The sequence below is a fragment of the Elephas maximus genome, chromosome 19, assembly GCF_024166365.1.
Source record: "Elephas maximus indicus isolate mEleMax1 chromosome 19, mEleMax1 primary haplotype, whole genome shotgun sequence".
Classification (NCBI taxonomy): domain Eukaryota; kingdom Metazoa; phylum Chordata; class Mammalia; order Proboscidea; family Elephantidae; genus Elephas; species Elephas maximus.
Window position 1 is genome coordinate 83518703 of NC_064837.1, and position 17486 is coordinate 83536188.

Here is a 17486-nt window from a genome sequence, read left to right on the forward strand (position 1 = left end):
CAACGACATAGTTTGAGCTGGAAGGGCTTGGCAGAGCAGCCGGGGAGAAAAGGCCTCTTGCTATTCTCTTTTCTTTCTGCCTGAATGCGGTCAATTCGCACTTGCCAAAGCAAGGTTTCCCAGCACAAACTACAAAGCAGCAGCTCTCTCCTGGCAGAGGAAATCCCATGCAGTTCTGCCCTGGCGAGATCGTGTTGCTACAGTGAGGCCCAGGGAAAACACACTGCCTAGAGAAATCCTAGCAAAGCCCTGTGTTTCCCCACAGGAATGTATGTCACTTTCAGTTCTTTGCCAGCAACGGAGCTCAGAGGCAACGTCAGATTGTGTGTATCTCAGGGAGAGAAAGAACACTGTGACTTCCCCCGTTCCTCTGACGAAAGCGGTTAGAGGGAGAAAAGCGTCCTTTGCTTTCGCTTTCCCGCAATGAGCTCGGCAGATCTGCCCTTCGCGAAGGGCCGTTTTCCCCCGGAGAACTGCCTCGCCGTAGCCCGGTTCTGGAAGTGGAACGAGTATGCAGTGTTAGCGTTCAGCTATTGTGAAGGCTCGCTTTGGCCCAGGGCAAACGAAGCGCCGGGGGAAATCTTAGCAGAGCCCGGCGCCTTTCCACGGTTCAAAGCGTGGAACTGCAGACTCTTTTGCAAAGAAGAGAGCGCCCAGGCAACAGCAGCCCGCACGTTTCTCAGTGAAAGGGAGAACGCCCTGACTTCATCCAGTCCTCTGAGCAAAGCAGGCAGAGGGAGAGAAACTTTCTTTCCTTCCTCTTTCCTGCCACGAATTCCTCATTTGCTCGTGCAAACGCAGGGCTTCTTCGGAAAAACTACGCCGCGGTGCAGGGTTCCTTCCAGGGAGCAACGACATAGTTTGAGCTGGAAGGGCTTGGCAGAGCAGCCGGGGGGAAAAGGCCTCTTGCTATTCTCTTTTCTTTCTGCCTGAATGCGGTCAATTCGCACTTGCCAAAGCAAGGTTTCCCAGCACAAACTACAAAGCAGCAGCTCTCTCCTGGCAGAGGAAGTGCCGTGCAGTGTTGCCCTGGCGAGATAGTGTTGCTACAGTGAGGCCCAGGGAAAACACACTGCCTAGAGAAATCCTAGCAAAGCCCTGTGTTTCCCCACAGGAATGTATGTCACTTTCAGTTCTTTGCCAGCAACGGAGCTCAGAGGCAACGTCAGATTGTGTGTATCTCAGGGAGAGAAAGAACACTGTGACTTCCCCCGTTCCTCTGACGAAAGCGGTTAGAGGGAGAAAAGCGTCCTTTGCTTTCGCTTTCCCGCAATGAGCTCGGCAGATCTGCCCTTCGCGAAGGGCCGTTTTCCCCCGGAGAACTGCCTCGCCGTAGCCCGGTTCTGGAAGTGGAACGAGTATGCAGTGTTAGCGTTCAGCTATTGTGAAGGCTCGCTTTGGCCCAGGGCAAACGAAGCGCCGGGGGAAATCTTAGCAGAGCCCGGCGCCTTTCCACGGTTCAAAGCGTGGAACTGCAGACTCTTTTGCAAAGAAGAGAGCGCCCAGGCAACAGCTGCCCGCACGTTTCTCAGTGAAAGGGAGAACTCCCTGACTTCATCCGGTCCTCTGAGCAAAGCAGGCAGAGGGAGAGAAACTTTCTTTCCTTCCTCTTTCCTGCCACGAATTCCTCATTTGCTCGTGCAAACGCAGGGCTTCTTCGGAAAAACTACGCCGCGGTGCAGGGATCCTTCCAGAGGAGCAACAACATAGTTTGAGCTGGAAGGGCTTGGCAGAGCAGCCGGGGGGAAAAGGCCTCTTGCTATTCTCTTTTCTTTCTGCCTGAATGCGGTCAATTCGCACTTGCCAAAGCAAGGTTTCCCAGCACAAACTACAAAGCAGCAGCTCTCTCCTGGCAGAGGAAGTGCCATGCAGTGTTGCCCTTGCGAGATCGTGTTGCTACAGTGAGGCCCAGGGAAAACACACTGCCTAGAGAAATCCTAGCAAAGCCCTGTGTTTCCCCACAGGAATGTATGTCACTTTCAGTTCTTTGCCAGCAACGGAGCTCAGAGGCAACGTCAGATTGTGTGTATCTCAGGGAGAGAAAGAACACTGTGACTTCCCCCGTTCCTCTGACGAAAGCGGTTAGAGGGAGAAAAGCGTCCTTTGCTTTCGCTTTCCCGCAATGAGCTCGGCAGATCTGCCCTTCGCGAAGGGCCGTTTTCCCCCGGAGAACTGCCTCGCCGTAGCCCGGTTCTGGAAGTGGAACGAGTATGCAGTGTTAGCGTTCAGCTATTGTGAAGGCTCGCTTTGGCCCAGGGCAAACGAAGCGCCGGGGGAAATCTTAGCAGAGCCCGGCGCCTTTCCACGGTTCAAAGCGTGGAACTGCAGACTCTTTTGCAAAGAAGAGAGCGCCCAGGCAACAGCAGCCCGCACGTTTCTCAGTGAAAGGGAGAACGCCCTGACTTCATCCAGTCCTCTGAGCAAAGCAGGCAGAGGGAGAGAAACTTTCTTTCCTTCCTCTTTCCTGCCACGAATTCCTCATTTGCTCGTGCAAACGCAGGGCTTCTTCGGAAAAACTACGCCGCGGTGCAGGGTTCCTTCCAGGGAGCAACGACATAGTTTGAGCTGGAAGGGCTTGGCAGAGCAGCCGGGGGGAAAAGGCCTCTTGCTATTCTCTTTTCTTTCTGCCTGAATGCGGTCAATTCGCACTTGCCAAAGCAAGGTTTCCCAGCACAAACTACAAAGCAGCAGCTCTCTCCTGGCAGAGGAAGTGCCATGCAGTGTTGCCCTGGCGAGATAGTGTTGCTACAGTGAGGCCCAGGGAAAACACACTGCCTAGAGAAATCCTAGCAAAGCCCTGTGTTTCCCCACAGGAATGTATGTCACTTTCAGTTCTTTGCCAGCAACGGAGCTCAGAGGCAACGTCAGATTGTGTGTATCTCAGGGAGAGAAAGAACACTGTGACTTCCCCCGTTCCTCTGACGAAAGCGGTTAGAGGGAGAAAAGCGTCCTTTGCTTTCGCTTTCCCGCAATGAGCTCGGCAGATCTGCCCTTCGCGAAGGGCCGTTTTCCCCCGGAGAACTGCCTCGCCGTAGCCCGGTTCTGGAAGTGGAACGAGTATGCAGTGTTAGCGTTCAGCTATTGTGAAGGCTCGCTTTGGCCCAGGGCAAACGAAGCGCCGGGGGAAATCTTAGCAGAGCCCGGCGCCTTTCCACGGTTCAAAGCGTGGAACTGCAGACTCTTTTGCAAAGAAGAGAGCGCCCAGGCAACAGCTGCCCGCACGTTTCTCAGTGAAAGGGAGAACTCCCTGACTTCATCCGGTCCTCTGAGCAAAGCAGGCAGAGGGAGAGAAACTTTCTTTCCTTCCTCTTTCCTGCCACGAATTCCTCATTTGCTCGTGCAAACGCAGGGCTTCTTCGGAAAAACTACGCCGCGGTGCAGGGATCCTTCCAGAGGAGCAACAACATAGTTTGAGCTGGAAGGGCTTGGCAGAGCAGCCGGGGGGAAAAGGCCTCTTGCTATTCTCTTTTCTTTCTGCCTGAATGCGGTCAATTCGCACTTGCCAAAGCAAGGTTTCCCAGCACAAACTACAAAGCAGCAGCTCTCTCCTGGCAGAGGAAGTGCCATGCAGTGTTGCCCTTGCGAGATCGTGTTGCTACAGTGAGGCCCAGGGAAAACACACTGCCTAGAGAAATCCTAGCAAAGCCCTGTGTTTCCCCACAGGAATGTATGTCACTTTCAGTTCTTTGCCAGCAACGGAGCTCAGAGGCAACGTCAGATTGTGTGTATCTCAGGGAGAGAAAGAACACTGTGACTTCCCCCGTTCCTCTGACGAAAGCGGTTAGAGGGAGAAAAGCGTCCTTTGCTTTCGCTTTCCCGCAATGAGCTCGGCAGATCTGCCCTTCGCGAAGGGCCGTTTTCCCCCGGAGAACTGCCTCGCCGTAGCCCGGTTCTGGAAGTGGAACGAGTATGCAGTGTTAGCGTTCAGCTATTGTGAAGGCTCGCTTTGGCCCAGGGCAAACGAAGCGCCGGGGGAAATCTTAGCAGAGCCCGGCGCCTTTCCACGGTTCAAAGCGTGGAACTGCAGACTCTTTTGCAAAGAAGAGAGCGCCCAGGCAACAGCAGCCCGCACGTTTCTCAGTGAAAGGGAGAACTCCCTGACTTCATCCGGTCCTCTGAGCAAAGCAGGCAGAGGGAGAGAAACTTTCTTTCCTTCCTCTTTCCTGCCACGAATTCCTCATTTGCTCTTGCAAACGCAGGGCTTCTTCGGAAAAACTACGCCGCGGTGCAGGGATCCTTCCAGAGGAGCAACGACATAGTTTGAGCTGGAAGGGCTTGGCAGAGCAGCCGGGGAGAAAAGGCCTCTTGCTATTCTCTTTTCTTTCTGCCTGAATGCGGTCAATTCGCACTTGCCAAAGCAAGGTTTCCCAGCACAAACTACAAAGCAGCAGCTCTCTCCTGGCAGAGGAAATCCCATGCAGTTCTGCCCTTGCGAGATCGTGTTGCTACAGTGAGGCCCAGGGAAAACACACTGCCTAGAGAAATCCTAGCAAAGCCCTGTGTTTCCCCACAGGAATGTATGTCACTTTCAGTTCTTTGCCAGCAACGGAGCTCAGAGGCAACGTCAGATTGTGTGTATCTCAGGGAGAGAAAGAACACTGTGACTTCCCCCGTTCCTCTGACGAAAGCGGTTAGAGGGAGAAAAGCGTCCTTTGCTTTCGCTTTCCCGCAATGAGCTCGGCAGATCTGCCCTTCGCGAAGGGCCGTTTTCCCCCGGAGAACTGCCTCGCCGTAGCCCGGTTCTGGAAGTGGAACGAGTATGCAGTGTTAGCGTTCAGCTATTGTGAAGGCTCGCTTTGGCCCAGGGCAAACGAAGCGCCGGGGGAAATCTTAGCAGAGCCCGGCGCCTTTCCACGGTTCAAAGCGTGGAACTGCAGACTCTTTTGCAAAGAAGAGAGCGCCCAGGCAACAGCAGCCCGCACGTTTCTCAGTGAAAGGGAGAACGCCCTGACTTCATCCGGTCCTCTGAGCAAAGCAGGCAGAGGGAGAGAAACTTTCTTTCCTTCCTCTTTCCTGCCACGAATTCCTCGTTTGCTCTTGCAAACGCAGGGCTTCTTCGGAAAAACTACGCCGCGGTGCAGGGTTCCTTCCAGGGAGCAACGACATAGTTTGAGCTGGAAGGGCTTGGCAGAGCAGCCGGGGGGAAAAGGCCTCTTGCTATTCTCTTTTCTTTCTGCCTGAATGCGGTCAATTCGCACTTGCCAAAGCAAGGTTTCCCAGCACAAACTACAAAGCAGCAGCTCTCTCCTGGCAGAGGAAGTGCCATGCAGTGTTGCCCTGGCGAGATAGTGTTGCTACAGTGAGGCCCAGGGAAAACACACTGCCTAGAGAAATCCTAGCAAAGCCCTGTGTTTCCCCACAGGAATGTATGTCACTTTCAGTTCTTTGCCAGCAACGGAGCTCAGAGGCAACGTCAGATTGTGTGTATCTCAGGGAGAGAAAGAACACTGTGACTTCCCCCGTTCCTCTGACGAAAGCGGTTAGAGGGAGAAAAGCGTCCTTTGCTTTCGCTTTCCCGCAATGAGCTCGGCAGATCTGCCCTTCGCGAAGGGCCGTTTTCCCCCGGAGAACTGCCTCGCCGTAGCCCGGTTCTGGAAGTGGAACGAGTATGCAGTGTTAGCGTTCAGCTATTGTGAAGGCTCGCTTTGGCCCAGGGCAAACGAAGCGCCGGGGGAAATCTTAGCAGAGCCCGGCGCCTTTCCACGGTTCAAAGCGTGGAACTGCAGACTCTTTTGCAAAGAAGAGAGCGCCCAGGCAACAGCAGCCCGCACGTTTCTCAGTGAAAGGGAGAACTCCCTGACTTCATCCGGTCCTCTGAGCAAAGCAGGCAGAGGGAGAGAAACTTTCTTTCCTTCCTCTTTCCTGCCACGAATTCCTCATTTGCTCGTGCAAACGCAGGGCTTCTTCGGAAAAACTACGCCGCGGTGCAGGGATCCTTCCAGAGGAGCAACAACATAGTTTGAGCTGGAAGGGCTTGGCAGAGCAGCCGGGGGGAAAAGGCCTCTTGCTATTCTCTTTTCTTTCTGCCTGAATGCGGTCAATTCGCACTTGCCAAAGCAAGGTTTCCCAGCACAAACTACAAAGCAGCAGCTCTCTCCTGGCAGAGGAAGTGCCATGCAGTGTTGCCCTTGCGAGATCGTGTTGCTACAGTGAGGCCCAGGGAAAACACACTGCCTAGAGAAATCCTAGCAAAGCCCTGTGTTTCCCCACAGGAATGTATGTCACTTTCAGTTCTTTGCCAGCAACGGAGCTCAGAGGCAACGTCAGATTGTGTGTATCTCAGGGAGAGAAAGAACACTGTGACTTCCCCCGTTCCTCTGACGAAAGCGGTTAGAGGGAGAAAAGCGTCCTTTGCTTTCGCTTTCCCGCAATGAGCTCGGCAGATCAGCCCTTCGCGAAGGGCCGTTTTCCCCCGGAGAACTGCCTCGCCGTAGCCCGGTTCTGGAAGTGGAACCAGTATGCAGTGTTAGCGTTCAGCTATTGTGAAGGCTCGCTTTGGCCCAGGGCAAACGAAGCGCCGGGGGAAATCTTAGCAGAGCCCGGCGCCTTTCCACGGTTCAAAGCGTGGAACTGCAGACTCTTTTGCAAAGAAGAGAGCGCCCAGGCAACAGCAGCCCGCACGTTTCTCAGTGAAAGGGAGAACTCCCTGACTTCATCCGGTCCTCTGAGCAAAGCAGGCAGAGGGAGAGAAACTTTCTTTCCTTCCTCTTTCCTGCCACGAATTCCTCATTTGCTCTTGCAAACGCAGGGCTTCTTCGGAAAAACTACGCCGCGGTGCAGGGATCCTTCCAGAGGAGCAACGACATAGTTTGAGCTGGAAGGGCTTGGCAGAGCAGCCGGGGAGAAAACGCCTCTTGCTATTCTCTTTTCTTTCTGCCTGAATGCGGTCAATTCGCACTTGCCAAAGCAAGGTTTCCCAGCACAAACTACAGAGCAGCAGCTCTCTCCTGGCGGAGGAAGTGCCATGCAGTGTTGCCCTGGCGAGATCGTGTTGCTACAGTGAGGCCCAGGGAAAACACACTGCCTAGAGAAATCCTAGCAAAGCCCTGTGTTTCCCCACAGGAATGTATGTCACTTTCAGTTCTTTGCCAGCAACGGAGCTCAGAGGCAACGTCAGATTGTGTGTATCTCAGGGAGAGAAAGAACACTGTGACTTCCCCCGTTCCTCTGACGAAAGCGGTTAGAGGGAGAAAAGCGTCCTTTGCTTTCGCTTTCCCGCAATGAGCTCGGCAGATCTGCCCTTCGCGAAGGGCCGTTTTCCCCCGGAGAACTGCCTCGCCGTAGCCCGGTTCTGGAAGTGGAACCACTATGCAGTGTTAGCGTTCAGCTATTGTGAAGGCTCGCTTTGGCCCAGGGCAAACGAAGCGCCGGGGGAAATCTTAGCAGAGCCCGGCGCCTTTCCACGGTTCAAAGCGTGGAACTGCAGACTCTTTTGCAAAGAAGAGAGCGCCCAGGCAACAGCAGCCCGCACGTTTCTCAGTGAAAGGGAGAACTCCCTGACTTCATCCGGTCCTCTGAGCAAAGCAGGCAGAGGGAGAGAAACTTTCTTTCCTTCCTCTTTCCTGCCACGAATTCCTCATTTGCTCTTGCAAACGCAGGGCTTCTTCGGAAAAACTACGCCGCGGTGCAGGGATCCTTCCAGAGGAGCAACGACATAGTTTGAGCTGGAAGGGCTTGGCAGAGCAGCCGGGGAGAAAAGGCCTCTTGCTATTCTCTTTTCTTTCTGCCTGAATGCGGTCAATTCGCACTTGCCAAAGCAAGGTTTCCCAGCACAAACTACAAAGCAGCAGCTCTCTCCTGGCAGAGGAAATCCCATGCAGTTCTGCCCTTGCGAGATCGTGTTGCTACAGTGAGGCCCAGGGAAAACACACTGCCTAGAGAAATCCTAGCAAAGCCCTGTGTTTCCCCACAGGAATGTATGTCACTTTCAGTTCTTTGCCAGCAACGGAGCTCAGAGGCAACGTCAGATTGTGTGTATCTCAGGGAGAGAAAGAACACTGTGACTTCCCCCGTTCCTCTGACGAAAGCGGTTAGAGGGAGAAAAGCGTCCTTTGCTTTCGCTTTCCCGCAATGAGCTCGGCAGATCTGCCCTTCGCGAAGGGCCGTTTTCCCCCGGAGAACTGCCTCGCCGTAGCCCGGTTCTGGAAGTGGAACGAGTATGCAGTGTTAGCGTTCAGCTATTGTGAAGGCTCGCTTTGGCCCAGGGCAAACGAAGCGCCGGGGGAAATCTTAGCAGAGCCCGGCGCCTTTCCACGGTTCAAAGCGTGGAACTGCAGACTCTTTTGCAAAGAAGAGAGCGCCCAGGCAACAGCAGCCCGCACGTTTCTCAGTGAAAGGGAGAACGCCCTGACTTCATCCGGTCCTCTGAGCAAAGCAGGCAGAGGGAGAGAAACTTTCTTTCCTTCCTCTTTCCTGCCACGAATTCCTCGTTTGCTCTTGCAAACGCAGGGCTTCTTCGGAAAAACTACGCCGCGGTGCAGGGATCCTTCCAGAGGAGCAACGACATAGTTTGAGCTGGAAGGGCTTGGCAGAGCAGCCGGGGAGAAAAGGCCTCTTGCTATTCTCTTTTCTTTCTGCCTGAATGCGGTCAATTCGCACTTGCCAAAGCAAGGTTTCCCAGCACAAACTACAAAGCAGCAGCTCTCTCCTGGCAGAGGAAGTGCCATCCAGTGTTGCCCTGGCGAGATCGTGCTGCTACAGTGAGGCCCAGGGAAAACACACTGCCTAGAGAAATCCTAGCAAAGCCCTGTGTTTCCCCACAGGAATGTATGTCACTTTCAGTTCTTTGCCAGCAACGGAGCTCAGAGGCAACGTCAGATTGTGTGTATCTCAGGGAGAGAAAGAACACTGTGACTTCCCCCGTTCCTCTGACGAAAGCGGTTAGAGGGAGAAAAGCGTCCTTTGCTTTCGCTTTCCCGCAAGGAGCTCGGCAGATCTGCCCTTCGCGAAGGGCCGTTTTCCCCCGGAGAACTGCCTCGCCGTAGCCCGGTTCTGGAAGTGGAACGAGTATGCAGTGTTAGCGTTCAGGTATTGTGAAGGCTCGCTTTGGCCCAGGGCAAACGAAGCGCCGGGGGAAATCTTAGCAGAGCCCGGCGCCTTTCCACGGTTCAAAGCGTGGAACTGCAGACTCTTTTGCAAAGAAGAGAGCGCCCAGGCAACAGCAGCCCGCACGTTTCTCAGTGAAAGGGAGAACTCCCTGACTTCATCCAGTCCTCTGAGCAAAGCAGGCAGAGGGAGAGAAACTTTCTTTCCTTCCTCTTTCCTGCCACGAATTCCTCATTTGCTCTTGCAAACGCAGGGCTTCTTCGGAAAAACTACGCCGCGGTGCAGGGATCCTTCCAGAGGAGCAACAACATAGTTTGAGCTGGAAGGGCTTGGCAGAGCAGCCGGGGGGAAAAGGCCTCTTGCTATTCTCTTTTCTTTCTGCCTGAATGCGGTCAATTCGCACTTGCCAAAGCAAGGTTTCCCAGCACAAACTACAAAGCAGCAGCTCTCTCCTGGCAGAGGAAGTGCCATGCAGTGTTGCCCTGGCGAGATCGTGTTGCTACAGTGAGGCCCAGGGAAAACACACTGCCTAGAGAAATCCTAGCAAAGCCCTGTGTTTCCCCACAGGAATGTATGTCACTTTCAGTTCTTTGCCAGCAACGGAGCTCAGAGGCAACGTCAGATTGTGTGTATCTCAGGGAGAGAAAGAACACTGTGACTTCCCCCGTTCCTCTGACGAAAGCGGTTAGAGGGAGAAAAGCGTCCTTTGCTTTCGCTTTCCCGCAATGAGCTCGGCAGATCTGCCCTTCGCGAAGGGCCTTTTTCCCCCGGAGAACTGCCTCGCCGTAGCCCGGTTCTGGAAGTGGAACGAGTATGCAGTGTTAGCGTTCAGCTATTGTGAAGGCTCGCTTTGGCCCAGGGCAAACGAAGCGCCGGGGGAAATCTTAGCAGAGCCCGGCGCCTTTCCACGGTTCAAAGCGTGGAACTGCAGACTCTTTTGCAAAGAAGAGAGCGCCCAGGCAACAGCAGCCCACACGTTTCTCAGTGAAAGGGAGAACTCCCTGACTTCATCCAGTCCTCTGAGCAAAGCAGGCAGAGGGAGAGAAACTTTCTTTCCTTCCTCTTTCCTGCCACGAATTCCTCATTTGCTCGTGCAAACGCAGGGCTTCTTCGGAAAAACTACGCCGCGGTGCAGGGATCCTTCCAGAGGAGCAACGACATAGTTTGAGCTGGAAGGGCTTGGCAGAGCAGCTGGGGAGAAAAGGCCTCTTGCTATTCTCTTTTCTTTCTGCCTGAATGCGGTCAATTCGCACTTGCCAAAGCAAGGTTTCCCAGCACAAACTACAAAGCAGCAGCTCTCTCCTGGCAGAGGAAATCCCATGCAGTTCTGCCCTTGCGAGATAGTGTTGCTACAGTGAGGCCCAGGGAAAACACACTGCCTAGAGAAATCCTAGCAAAGCCCTGTGTTTCCCCACAGGAATGTATGTCACTTTCAGTTCTTTGCCAGCAACGGAGCTCAGAGGCAACGTCAGATTGTGTGTATCTCAGGGAGAGAAAGAACACTGTGACTTCCCCCGTTCCTCTGACGAAAGCGGTTAGAGGGAGAAAAGCGTCCTTTGCTTTCCCTTTCCCGCAATGAGCTCGGCAGATCTGCCCTTCGCGAAGGGCCGTTTTCCCCCGGAGAACTGCCTCGCCGTAGCCCGGTTCTGGAAGTGGAACGAGTATGCATTGTTAGCGTTCAGCTATTGTGAAGGCTCGCTTTGGCCCAGGGCAAACGAAGCGCCGGGGGAAATCTTAGCAGAGCCCGGCGCCTTTCCACGGTTCAAAGCGTGGAACTGCAGACTCTTTTGCAAAGAAGAGAGCGCCCAGGCAACAGCAGCCCGCACGTTTCTCAGTGAAAGGGAGAACTCCCTGACTTCATCCGGTCCTCTGAGCAAAGCAGGCAGAGGGAGAGAAACTTTCTTTCCTTCCTCTTTCCTGCCACGAATTCCTCATTTGCTCGTGCAAACGCAGGGCTTCTTCGGAAAAACTACGCCGCGGTGCAGGGATCCTTCCAGAGGAGCAACGACATAGTTTGAGCTGGAAGGGCTTGGCAGAGCAGCCGGGGAGAAAAGGCCTCTTGCTATTCTCTTTTCTTTCTGCCTGAATGCGGTCAATTCGCACTTGCCAAAGCAAGGTTTCCCAGCACAAACTACAAAGCAGCAGCTCTCTCCTGGCAGAGGAAATCCCATGCAGTTCTGCCCTTGCGAGATAGTGTTGCTACAGTGAGGCCCAGGGAAAACACACTGCCTAGAGAAATCCTAGCAAAGCCCTGTGTTTCCCCACAGGAATGTATGTCACTTTCAGTTCTTTGCCAGCAACGGAGCTCAGAGGCAACGTCAGATTGTGTGTATCTCAGGGAGAGAAAGAACACTGTGACTTCCCCCGTTCCTCTGACGAAAGCGGTTAGAGGGAGAAAAGCGTCCTTTGCTTTCGCTTTCCCGCAATGAGCTCGGCAGATCTGCCCTTCGCGAAGGGCCGTTTTCCCCCGGAGAACTGCCTCGCCGTAGCCCGGTTCTGGAAGTGGAACGAGTATGCAGTGTTAGCGTTCAGCTATTGTGAAGGCTCGCTTTGGCCCAGGACAAACGAAGCGCCGGGGGAAATCTTAGCAGAGCCCGGCGCCTTTCCACGGTTCAAAGCGTGGAACTGCAGACTCTTTTGCAAAGAAGAGAGCGCCCAGGCAACAGCAGCCCGCACGTTTCTCAGTGAAAGGGAGAACTCCCTGACTTCATCCGGTCCTCTGAGTAAAGCAGGCAGAGGGAGAGAAACTTTCTTTCCTTCCTCTTTCCTGCCACGAATTCCTCATTTGCTCGTGCAAACGCAGGGCTTCTTCGGAAAAACTACGCCGCGGTGCAGGGATCCTTCCAGAGGAGCAACGACATAGTTTGAGCTGGAAGGGCTTGGCAGAGCAGCCGGGGAGAAAAGGCCTCTTGCTATTCTCTTTTCTTTCTGCCTGAATGCGGTCAATTCGCACTTGCCAAAGCAAGGTTTCCCAGCACAAACTACAGAGCAGCAGCTCTCTCCTGGCGGAGGAAGTGCCATGCAGTGTTGCCCTGGCGAGATAGTGTTGCTACAGTGAGGCCCAGGGAAAACACACTGCCTAGAGAAATCCTAGCAAAGCCCTGTGTTTCCCCACAGGAATGTATGTCACTTTCAGTTCTTTGCCAGCAACGGAGCTCAGAGGCAACGTCAGATTGTGTGTATCTCAGGGAGAGAAAGAACACTGTGACTTCCCCCGTTCCTCTGACGAAAGCGGTTAGAGGGAGAAAAGCGTCCTTTGCTTTCGCTTTCCCGCAATGAGCTCGGCAGATCTGCCCTTCGCGAAGGGCCGTTTTCCCCCGGAGAACTGCCTCGCCGTAGCCCGGTTCTGGAAGTGGAACGAGTATGCAGTGTTAGCGTTCAGCTATTGTGAAGGCTCGCTTTGGCCCAGGGCAAACGAAGCGCCGGGGGAAATCTTAGCAGAGCCCGGCGCCTTTCCACGGTTCAAAGCGTGGAACTGCAGACTCTTTTGCAAAGAAGAGAGCGCCCAGGCAACAGCAGCCCGCACGTTTCTCAGTGAAAGGGAGAACGCCCTGACTTCATCCAGTCCTCTGAGCAAAGCAGGCAGAGGGAGAGAAACTTTCTTTCCTTCCTCTTTCCTGCCACGAATTCCTCATTTGCTCGTGCAAACGCAGGGCTTCTTCGGAAAAACTACGCCGCGGTGCAGGGTTCCTTCCAGGGAGCAACGACATAGTTTGAGCTGGAAGGGCTTGGCAGAGCAGCCGGGGGGAAAAGGCCTCTTGCTATTCTCTTTTCTTTCTGCCTGAATGCGGTCAATTCGCACTTGCCAAAGCAAGGTTTCCCAGCACAAACTACAAAGCAGCAGCTCTCTCCTGGCAGAGGAAGTGCCGTGCAGTGTTGCCCTGGCGAGATAGTGTTGCTACAGTGAGGCCCAGGGAAAACACACTGCCTAGAGAAATCCTAGCAAAGCCCTGTGTTTCCCCACAGGAATGTATGTCACTTTCAGTTCTTTGCCAGCAACGGAGCTCAGAGGCAACGTCAGATTGTGTGTATCTCAGGGAGAGAAAGAACACTGTGACTTCCCCCGTTCCTCTGACGAAAGCGGTTAGAGGGAGAAAAGCGTCCTTTGCTTTCGCTTTCCCGCAATGAGCTCGGCAGATCTGCCCTTCGCGAAGGGCCGTTTTCCCCCGGAGAACTGCCTCGCCGTAGCCCGGTTCTGGAAGTGGAACGAGTATGCAGTGTTAGCGTTCAGCTATTGTGAAGGCTCGCTTTGGCCCAGGGCAAACGAAGCGCCGGGGGAAATCTTAGCAGAGCCCGGCGCCTTTCCACGGTTCAAAGCGTGGAACTGCAGACTCTTTTGCAAAGAAGAGAGCGCCCAGGCAACAGCTGCCCGCACGTTTCTCAGTGAAAGGGAGAACTCCCTGACTTCATCCGGTCCTCTGAGCAAAGCAGGCAGAGGGAGAGAAACTTTCTTTCCTTCCTCTTTCCTGCCACGAATTCCTCATTTGCTCGTGCAAACGCAGGGCTTCTTCGGAAAAACTACGCCGCGGTGCAGGGATCCTTCCAGAGGAGCAACAACATAGTTTGAGCTGGAAGGGCTTGGCAGAGCAGCCGGGGGGAAAAGGCCTCTTGCTATTCTCTTTTCTTTCTGCCTGAATGCGGTCAATTCGCACTTGCCAAAGCAAGGTTTCCCAGCACAAACTACAAAGCAGCAGCTCTCTCCTGGCAGAGGAAGTGCCATGCAGTGTTGCCCTTGCGAGATCGTGTTGCTACAGTGAGGCCCAGGGAAAACACACTGCCTAGAGAAATCCTAGCAAAGCCCTGTGTTTCCCCACAGGAATGTATGTCACTTTCAGTTCTTTGCCAGCAACGGAGCTCAGAGGCAACGTCAGATTGTGTGTATCTCAGGGAGAGAAAGAACACTGTGACTTCCCCCGTTCCTCTGACGAAAGCGGTTAGAGGGAGAAAAGCGTCCTTTGCTTTCGCTTTCCCGCAATGAGCTCGGCAGATCTGCCCTTCGCGAAGGGCCGTTTTCCCCCGGAGAACTGCCTCGCCGTAGCCCGGTTCTGGAAGTGGAACGAGTATGCAGTGTTAGCGTTCAGCTATTGTGAAGGCTCGCTTTGGCCCAGGGCAAACGAAGCGCCGGGGGAAATCTTAGCAGAGCCCGGCGCCTTTCCACGGTTCAAAGCGTGGAACTGCAGACTCTTTTGCAAAGAAGAGAGCGCCCAGGCAACAGCAGCCCGCACGTTTCTCAGTGAAAGGGAGAACGCCCTGACTTCATCCAGTCCTCTGAGCAAAGCAGGCAGAGGGAGAGAAACTTTCTTTCCTTCCTCTTTCCTGCCACGAATTCCTCATTTGCTCGTGCAAACGCAGGGCTTCTTCGGAAAAACTACGCCGCGGTGCAGGGTTCCTTCCAGGGAGCAACGACATAGTTTGAGCTGGAAGGGCTTGGCAGAGCAGCCGGGGGGAAAAGGCCTCTTGCTATTCTCTTTTCTTTCTGCCTGAATGCGGTCAATTCGCACTTGCCAAAGCAAGGTTTCCCAGCACAAACTACAAAGCAGCAGCTCTCTCCTGGCAGAGGAAGTGCCATGCAGTGTTGCCCTGGCGAGATAGTGTTGCTACAGTGAGGCCCAGGGAAAACACACTGCCTAGAGAAATCCTAGCAAAGCCCTGTGTTTCCCCACAGGAATGTATGTCACTTTCAGTTCTTTGCCAGCAACGGAGCTCAGAGGCAACGTCAGATTGTGTGTATCTCAGGGAGAGAAAGAACACTGTGACTTCCCCCGTTCCTCTGACGAAAGCGGTTAGAGGGAGAAAAGCGTCCTTTGCTTTCGCTTTCCCGCAATGAGCTCGGCAGATCTGCCCTTCGCGAAGGGCCGTTTTCCCCCGGAGAACTGCCTCGCCGTAGCCCGGTTCTGGAAGTGGAACGAGTATGCAGTGTTAGCGTTCAGCTATTGTGAAGGCTCGCTTTGGCCCAGGGCAAACGAAGCGCCGGGGGAAATCTTAGCAGAGCCCGGCGCCTTTCCACGGTTCAAAGCGTGGAACTGCAGACTCTTTTGCAAAGAAGAGAGCGCCCAGGCAACAGCTGCCCGCACGTTTCTCAGTGAAAGGGAGAACTCCCTGACTTCATCCGGTCCTCTGAGCAAAGCAGGCAGAGGGAGAGAAACTTTCTTTCCTTCCTCTTTCCTGCCACGAATTCCTCATTTGCTCGTGCAAACGCAGGGCTTCTTCGGAAAAACTACGCCGCGGTGCAGGGATCCTTCCAGAGGAGCAACAACATAGTTTGAGCTGGAAGGGCTTGGCAGAGCAGCCGGGGGGAAAAGGCCTCTTGCTATTCTCTTTTCTTTCTGCCTGAATGCGGTCAATTCGCACTTGCCAAAGCAAGGTTTCCCAGCACAAACTACAAAGCAGCAGCTCTCTCCTGGCAGAGGAAGTGCCATGCAGTGTTGCCCTTGCGAGATCGTGTTGCTACAGTGAGGCCCAGGGAAAACACACTGCCTAGAGAAATCCTAGCAAAGCCCTGTGTTTCCCCACAGGAATGTATGTCACTTTCAGTTCTTTGCCAGCAACGGAGCTCAGAGGCAACGTCAGATTGTGTGTATCTCAGGGAGAGAAAGAACACTGTGACTTCCCCCGTTCCTCTGACGAAAGCGGTTAGAGGGAGAAAAGCGTCCTTTGCTTTCGCTTTCCCGCAATGAGCTCGGCAGATCTGCCCTTCGCGAAGGGCCGTTTTCCCCCGGAGAACTGCCTCGCCGTAGCCCGGTTCTGGAAGTGGAACGAGTATGCAGTGTTAGCGTTCAGCTATTGTGAAGGCTCGCTTTGGCCCAGGGCAAACGAAGCGCCGGGGGAAATCTTAGCAGAGCCCGGCGCCTTTCCACGGTTCAAAGCGTGGAACTGCAGACTCTTTTGCAAAGAAGAGAGCGCCCAGGCAACAGCAGCCCGCACGTTTCTCAGTGAAAGGGAGAACTCCCTGACTTCATCCGGTCCTCTGAGCAAAGCAGGCAGAGGGAGAGAAACTTTCTTTCCTTCCTCTTTCCTGCCACGAATTCCTCATTTGCTCTTGCAAACGCAGGGCTTCTTCGGAAAAACTACGCCGCGGTGCAGGGATCCTTCCAGAGGAGCAACGACATAGTTTGAGCTGGAAGGGCTTGGCAGAGCAGCCGGGGAGAAAAGGCCTCTTGCTATTCTCTTTTCTTTCTGCCTGAATGCGGTCAATTCGCACTTGCCAAAGCAAGGTTTCCCAGCACAAACTACAAAGCAGCAGCTCTCTCCTGGCAGAGGAAATCCCATGCAGTTCTGCCCTTGCGAGATCGTGTTGCTACAGTGAGGCCCAGGGAAAACACACTGCCTAGAGAAATCCTAGCAAAGCCCTGTGTTTCCCCACAGGAATGTATGTCACTTTCAGTTCTTTGCCAGCAACGGAGCTCAGAGGCAACGTCAGATTGTGTGTATCTCAGGGAGAGAAAGAACACTGTGACTTCCCCCGTTCCTCTGACGAAAGCGGTTAGAGGGAGAAAAGCGTCCTTTGCTTTCGCTTTCCCGCAATGAGCTCGGCAGATCTGCCCTTCGCGAAGGGCCGTTTTCCCCCGGAGAACTGCCTCGCCGTAGCCCGGTTCTGGAAGTGGAACGAGTATGCAGTGTTAGCGTTCAGCTATTGTGAAGGCTCGCTTTGGCCCAGGGCAAACGAAGCGCCGGGGGAAATCTTAGCAGAGCCCGGCGCCTTTCCACGGTTCAAAGCGTGGAACTGCAGACTCTTTTGCAAAGAAGAGAGCGCCCAGGCAACAGCAGCCCGCACGTTTCTCAGTGAAAGGGAGAACGCCCTGACTTCATCCGGTCCTCTGAGCAAAGCAGGCAGAGGGAGAGAAACTTTCTTTCCTTCCTCTTTCCTGCCACGAATTCCTCGTTTGCTCTTGCAAACGCAGGGCTTCTTCGGAAAAACTACGCCGCGGTGCAGGGTTCCTTCCAGGGAGCAACGACATAGTTTGAGCTGGAAGGGCTTGGCAGAGCAGCCGGGGGGAAAAGGCCTCTTGCTATTCTCTTTTCTTTCTGCCTGAATGCGGTCAATTCGCACTTGCCAAAGCAAGGTTTCCCAGCACAAACTACAAAGCAGCAGCTCTCTCCTGGCAGAGGAAGTGCCATGCAGTGTTGCCCTGGCGAGATAGTGTTGCTACAGTGAGGCCCAGGGAAAACACACTGCCTAGAGAAATCCTAGCAAAGCCCTGTGTTTCCCCACAGGAATGTATGTCACTTTCAGTTCTTTGCCAGCAACGGAGCTCAGAGGCAACGTCAGATTGTGTGTATCTCAGGGAGAGAAAGAACACTGTGACTTCCCCCGTTCCTCTGACGAAAGCGGTTAGAGGGAGAAAAGCGTCCTTTGCTTTCGCTTTCCCGCAATGAGCTCGGCAGATCTGCCCTTCGCGAAGGGCCGTTTTCCCCCGGAGAACTGCCTCGCCGTAGCCCGG